Here is a 6,867-nt window from a genome sequence, read left to right on the forward strand (position 1 = left end):
GCTGAGAGATTGGCTAACAGGCTACGTGGAAACCACTCATGGAGATCGGCTTCTCTGCAACTGACAAGCTTGCTGTACTACGCCGCAAGGTTTTGCGGCTTGGGAGACGAAAAGGCTTAACCTCAGCATGCACAACAAACTGCGTGCCACTAAGGAGACTTCGAATGTGTGGCAATCCTCCATGTGGGCCTCTCGTATGGACTCTGCGGTTCTCTGCCAGCTCCGCATTGGCCACGCTTGTGTGACACATGGCTGCCTCCTGCACCATGATTACCCACCTCAGTCAGTTTCGGTGTGGCGCCCGGCTGACGGTGGCCCATATCTTGGTGAGCTGTCCTCCTTTGGCTGCCCTGTGACGGACTCTTCAGCTACCGGACTAGTTGTGACTTCGTAGGCTTTCCCGGCGTAATAAGTCTTGAAAATCTCTTCGGGTTTGCTGCCGGACTAGTTGCCATTAATTTCAACTGAAAAAGCCTCATTGGCTAATTTAGGTTTAAGTTTTATTCGTGAGGGTGGGTTTTATCATTCTTTATAAGTTTCAGCTCTAAAGCTTGTGTGGTGGATGTTTTCATGTGTCGCAGAGTGGCTAGCTTTTTCCTTTTGTGGTGGGTCAGCCACGATCATCTGCTCATGTTTTTATCTGTTCTATCTTGTTTCTTGCTCCTCTGTGGCTTTCTTTTCCTGTTTTGTCCATGTTAGTGTTGATTGTCCTGTTCTTCTCCTGGTTCCTCCATTCTCCTGTTACCGTGCTGTACATCTCTTTTATTCCCCTTGTGTAATAATTTTGTTGGGAACGAGAGACCGATGACCTCACAGTTTGGTCCCTTCCCCCCTCTTTCAAACCAACCAACCTAAATGGAGGAAACCTGTAGTAAGTGGTTGACAAGAATGAATATTTTTAGACCATTTGGATGTGTATTACGCTCTCGTATTATACACAAGCAACGGAAAATTTTATCCATATGTTACGCAAGTTTCGTCGGAGTTCCTCGTCCGTGTAAAATCTGCAAATGTAGCACAGCATAGAGGTTAAATGAAAAGAACCGAAAATTTTTTAGCGTTTAGTGTTTCTGAAGTGTTTGCAGTAAGAGCTGATAGCGGAAAATGAAAGTATGACGTTGTTACGTAGGATTACATTGCTTTATTGTTAAAAACCATTTCATTGCTTGTAGTTTAGGTAGAGAATTTGTGTTCACATTGCCATCGAGGGCTTAGATGTAGGCTAATTGCTCTCGTGCCGTCGAAATCAAAAGAGACGCCTTTACAATATTAAAGGCTCAATAACTCGCGTTGAATATTTGTAGAGTTCAACTCATACTTAGTTGACACATATATCGTTCGGAGCTAGGTGGCCTCTCTTTACAGGTTGAAAGAATTCTTTTGCTTAACGTAAATTTCATTCCCGGAATATTTCCGAAATCCTCATTTTCAGGATGTTACCTTTAAACTTCCGTGCAAGCGCGCAGCCAGTGGTATCGGGTTTTCTGTATAAATCGTTGTCTTCACTGCTGCGTATTCCTTTGCTATTGTAATTTTGCAGAAGAAATTTTGTAACGCAGATGAAGTGACGTCTTTGATTTCACATTACGTGTATTAACGAAGCGCAAGTCAACAGTGTGGAAACATTTAGACGTAGAAATGTAATCGTAATTTGATGATAAATTAACCATTTTAGTCTGTTGTACTAAACTGATAATGAATTAGTGTTTTTCAAAGTAGAGAACAGCCAGAAAATATTATGTATGTTACAGAAGTTATTCCGAAGTACCGGTCGGTGCGCATTATTCTGCCGTTTTGGGAAAGGTGAAGTGTGCGCGGTGACAGTTACTCGCCTGTGACATCCGCCTCTCGTGCTAAGACACGTTTCCTTGGGTGCAGAAACGTGTTGCAGCGTGCTGCGGAATACGGTTGCGTCATTCTGTGTGATGCTGGCTGCGTGGTCCTGCGTGAAACGTCTACCAAGGTGCGGGGAAAAAAAAAAGAAAAAAAGTGGCGGCGCGTGTTGCTCTCACTGTCCTTTGGAGAACGTCCACCTACCTCTATAGTCTTCAGGTTTTCTGCACACTCACTGTGTGTTGGTAGATACTGGATTAGCCAACAGAAATAGCGTTGGCGAAAATTCGGCTAAGTGCCCACCACGAAAAAGCCACAACTCCAGTCCATGGGCAGAAACCGAAAGTTAAACTACCGAGCGTTCGGGTTTCTTGCATGTCTCGTTCGGGAGAGTCTAAAATTTCTTTCTAGTTGTTTTGTCTCCATAACACTGAAAATATCGGGTCGGAATAAATATCTTGGGCTGCTTTCAGGTGTGAACTTTTAACGGAAAATCAGCGATATGGCGTAAATAAAGTCCGGATATTGAATACGGGCTTGATGGCAGTTTTCTGAGTCCGAAAAAGTCGCTGACCCACGACTACTTGAGTCAATACATTGCGTTCAGTAGGCGTCTTATACAGAAGTGGTCAACATAATGTGTAGCAATCTGCAAGAAACATGCCAAGCGGAATTCATGTTGAAAGGTACGCACACGAATATCTCCTACATCAAGCCACTCACAAAACTCGAACTTCCACAAAATACTCAGCACTGCAGTCGCTTTTCGTCAGCAATGAGAGAACCGATCAACTGCGCGAATTTAATAATTTTCAACTACAAATTTGATTCTTGAGATTTAACAAACGTTAACCGGAATACGGCTCCAAGGCGACTATATCGTCTCCTAGATCTAAGGCGCAAAGCCTAATCAAAGGCGCGGCGAATACTGAATTCCTATTGGCGACGCAATCATTACAAGATGACAACTAGTAATAATTTGCTACGTTATAGTGGTATTTATAATTAGACGACTGTGCATGATAGCGATACGACAACTACTCTCTAACACCTTTTCTTAATTCATTTAAAATATGCTATGGAAATGCAGAAGCATTTAAGCTTTTAGGAGGAGTTGGTTTTTCTCGATACTCGCCGTTTACCACGTCTCGTCTCCTAACCTGTGTTGTACGACATACTTGTATACTCAGCTTCAGTGGTACACGTCGATAACGTGAGGAAACATTTTGGCTAATAGCCAGTAACACTGAAGTACAAATTAATATAACATGACCAGGAATTTTAGGAAGCCAACATTCGAGATGTAGAGGTGGTGAAACTTTTACCTTTATACTTTTTGTGAGGGGGAGGTGCGGCGGTGAAGGGAGTAACAGTTTCGGAAAAGAATTAATTTATTTTGGCAATCCGTTGGAGGTCGGTGGGTGCCACAGTTTACCCTTTACTGGCGCGACGCGAGTTTCAGTGGGCTGTGATCAACAGTTTGCTTCTACACGCACGACAGCAGTAGCGGAAGCAGCTAAAGCAAAACATGCAGCTCTGTGATCGAGTGGGAAACCTGTTCGTTTTGGCAGTCAGAAAGTACATCGAAATTATGGAAGAGGAATACTGAATATTACCGGAAAGGGTAATCACAAGTGTTATGCAGCCAATGTTCATAAAACGCGAAGGACGGGGCATAACATTTCAGTAACAAAATTGCTCGACGATGCGGAGAGACAAAAGGTCCCACAACTTCACAACACAGACTTAGGTCGCTTTGTGTCGGTATCTACGGCAACAACGGTGTAAGACAGTGACAAATTCGAAAGATAAGGAAACCAGTTTAGAGAGCAAGAACAGCGTATCATCGGTCTCTGGGAATCGAACGAAATGAAATTCACTTACGTAGAGAACAGAAGGCGGAATGCTGATATTAGAAGGCAACAGCGGAAAAATACTGAAATTCGGACATCGTTCTAAGACTATTCGTTGTAACAAGGAACATGAACTTCCATCCTCCCTGTTAACAATTCTGGAACAAATGGAGAATCTGTTTTGTGTCGCAATACTTGGCTACCTTTGCTTGATAATGAACTCAGGCACTCGTGGAGAGCTGAACAAGTGCTACAAACTCTTCATAACAGTAAGTTATTTGTGGACATCGTCACCGATAAGAACAGGATGCGTTACACGACAGAGCGAACACACTTTGCCGAAGAGGTTATCAGAATAGTGTGTACAGCAGTCACGATTTGGAACAGACCGTTACAGGATCCGGGATCGATGCGGTGAAGTTTTCCAATCTTTCGTGGCCCTGCTGTGAGAAAATAGGCGCATCTCGCACGTAGACCCACATACGAACTACCTGGATCGCCCGTTTGGTGCCCTGAAGAGTTGGTTTGCCAACTGAAACTCTAGTTCGTAAGTGAGTAAGTGGACAGATGTGAGCTCTGTTGACACTGTGCTGTTGGCTTTTGTGTCACTGGGGGTTTGAGTCACTGGGTCGACAGATTGACCATATTTCGTACTGACAGGATACCAAAATTCCCTTCTCGCGGGAGAGGGTCTGTGCAGCGATAGCAGCAACGAAGAGGAATCACGTAGACATGGCAACGAGCGCGTGGAAGTGCTAAGAGGCTAGAGGGAAGAGTGCCTTCAGTATGGAAAAAGATAATTTTACCAAATGGCAGAAAATGGGTCAGCAATATGGGAAGCTCGGTGGCCTGTATGCCTGCTAAAGACTTCGTGCAGTAAGACATTCCTGTAAGGCTGCGGTCACGTCGACGACGGTATCTGTGCATTTTACATCGACCGAAGATCTTTCCAAACCAGTAAGTCGCTACGTGCGCGGTCACAGGGTAGCCGATGTTACCGCCCGATCGTGCACATTTCGGATAATTGCTGAAATTCATATGTTTTTATTGGCATATCGGCCGACATTATACGAAGCAGACTGCAAGAAACAGATCGGTAAAAGGCGTTTGTGCCGTTTTGTGAATGAAAAGTCATCGGGATATATTTTGGTATCAATAGATTGAAATCTCAGCTTTGTCGGAAACCACCCGTAGGATAAATCATTATCGGGAATTGTAAGTGTAACTTTACTTTTTAACGTCAAAGAATCTGTTAGAGAGGGATGCTGCATCTCACGGTTAGTTGCTTTAGTGGATATATCTTGGGCTGTGATAAGTGGACAAAAGTTGCATAGCTATTATTATTACTGCTACCAACTGGGGCTATGTCGGTAGTGTGATGGTTGCATGAAGGGGTTTCAGATGTGTGTGTTTCTTCATTTTTCAGTCTGTAGGTGAGCACAACATCAAATAAATTCGGCAACACATTAACTGTAATCTTGCTGTTAAAGGTTACCACGAATCATCGAGAATATATTGTACCGAAGACTCGTACGTGACTCACTTTCGGATAACGGAAGATGATTTTCAACACCAGCAGAGGTGTAATTAGGGTCTAATAAAATCCGACAATCTGAGGGTTCAGTTCTGGCTAACGTAAAACGGGAAATTACACGACTGTATTTGCCATCTGGCGTTTACATCTTTCCAATACTGAGACCTATACGACGTTCTGACAAGTTCTTGTCACGTGTTGCATGCTATTCAGGCTACAATGCCCTGAAGATTAAAAAGCTACTTATTTCACTCCTGCGACCCACATAAAGTACGACTAAGGATTGCATTTCTTCCATACCGAATTTTGGAGCTACGCTTCGTTCAACCCCAGCGGGTTTGGGGTCAGAATAGGCCCAAGGTATTCCTGCCTGTCGTAAGAGGAGACTAAAAGGAGTCCTTCCCCCTCAAGGGGGTAGTTTGCGACTGTGTCCGGAGACGAACGGTTCAACGACTTACATTTGATGTCATTTTTGTTTTTGGATTATTCTGGTTTCTTCCTCCCTTTCTTTGTTTTTCTTTCATTTCTTTTTCCTTCCATTCCTTTTCATTCCTTTGTTTTCCTTCCTTTGTTTTTCCTTCCTTTGTCCTTCTCCCTCCATCACTGTATTCCTTCCTTTTTTCCTTGCATTCTCCTCCTCCTCCTCCTCCTCTTTCTCGCCTTCTCCTCCTCCTCCTCCTCCTCCTCATCATCACCTTCTCCTCCTTCTCCTCCTCCTCCTCCTCTTCCTCGACTTGCCCTTCCCTTCCTCGACTTCTTCTTCTCCTCCTCTTCCTCATCCTCGACTTCTCCTCCCTCCCTGCCTCCTCCTTACCTTTTTGTCCGCCCTATTGTCTCCAGCTCAGCGTTTAAAACAGTCTGTCCTTTCTCTCCCTCTCTCCCTTTTTTTCTATTCTTCTTTCCTCCCTGTGCGTGCCTGAAGGCCGACCCACGCATTCACACGCATAGCTGGTGACGGCGTAATGCGTAATTCCGCGCCCTGGGTAGGCACGTAAGGTTCACACGTACCCCCTGGTAAAGGCCAGGCCCGGGTAGGGATGATCGCCTGAGCTGACACCTTCTGACTATGCCGATTGTTCCCTCAGTCCGTTTCTTGGGAAGTGTGACCTGAGGTGTAAACATTCACCTAAGGCAGGAGCACCCTCTGGGAGGGTCCCAACAAGGAAGGAGCACGCCATCTGAGATGGTGGCAATCATAGGGGATTCATCCGCAATGAATTCTTCTTTTTCTTCTTCTCCTTCTCCTCTCTCGACTTCTGCCATAAAAACGGAAACATGACCGGCCACCAGTGACAAAAGTACTGCCGCCTGCCCCAAAGTTTCTCGTACTTTCTAAATCTGAAGATGGAAAAGATTTTTCATCTGTCAACCCCTTCGTTATTCATAATTGCGTAGATGTCATAGGTGGATCTGACAAGTCTTGCACCAGGATGCGTAACTGTACCTTGTTGTTGGAAACTGAGAGCGCCTTTCAGGCACAAAAACTCCTTCGCGACACACTCCTGTACACGTTCCCTGTCCAGGTGGGGGCTCACTGCACTTTGAATTCATCTTGTGGTGTGGTATCTACTAGATCACTTGATGGATTGATTGACGAGGAGATTCAGTCTTTCCTCGCTGAGCAGAGCGTGACAGCTGTCCATAGGG

Source organism: Schistocerca gregaria, unplaced genomic scaffold (assembly GCF_023897955.1).
Source record: "Schistocerca gregaria isolate iqSchGreg1 unplaced genomic scaffold, iqSchGreg1.2 ptg000077l, whole genome shotgun sequence".
In the NCBI taxonomy this organism is placed as follows: Eukaryota; Metazoa; Arthropoda; class Insecta; order Orthoptera; family Acrididae; genus Schistocerca; species Schistocerca gregaria.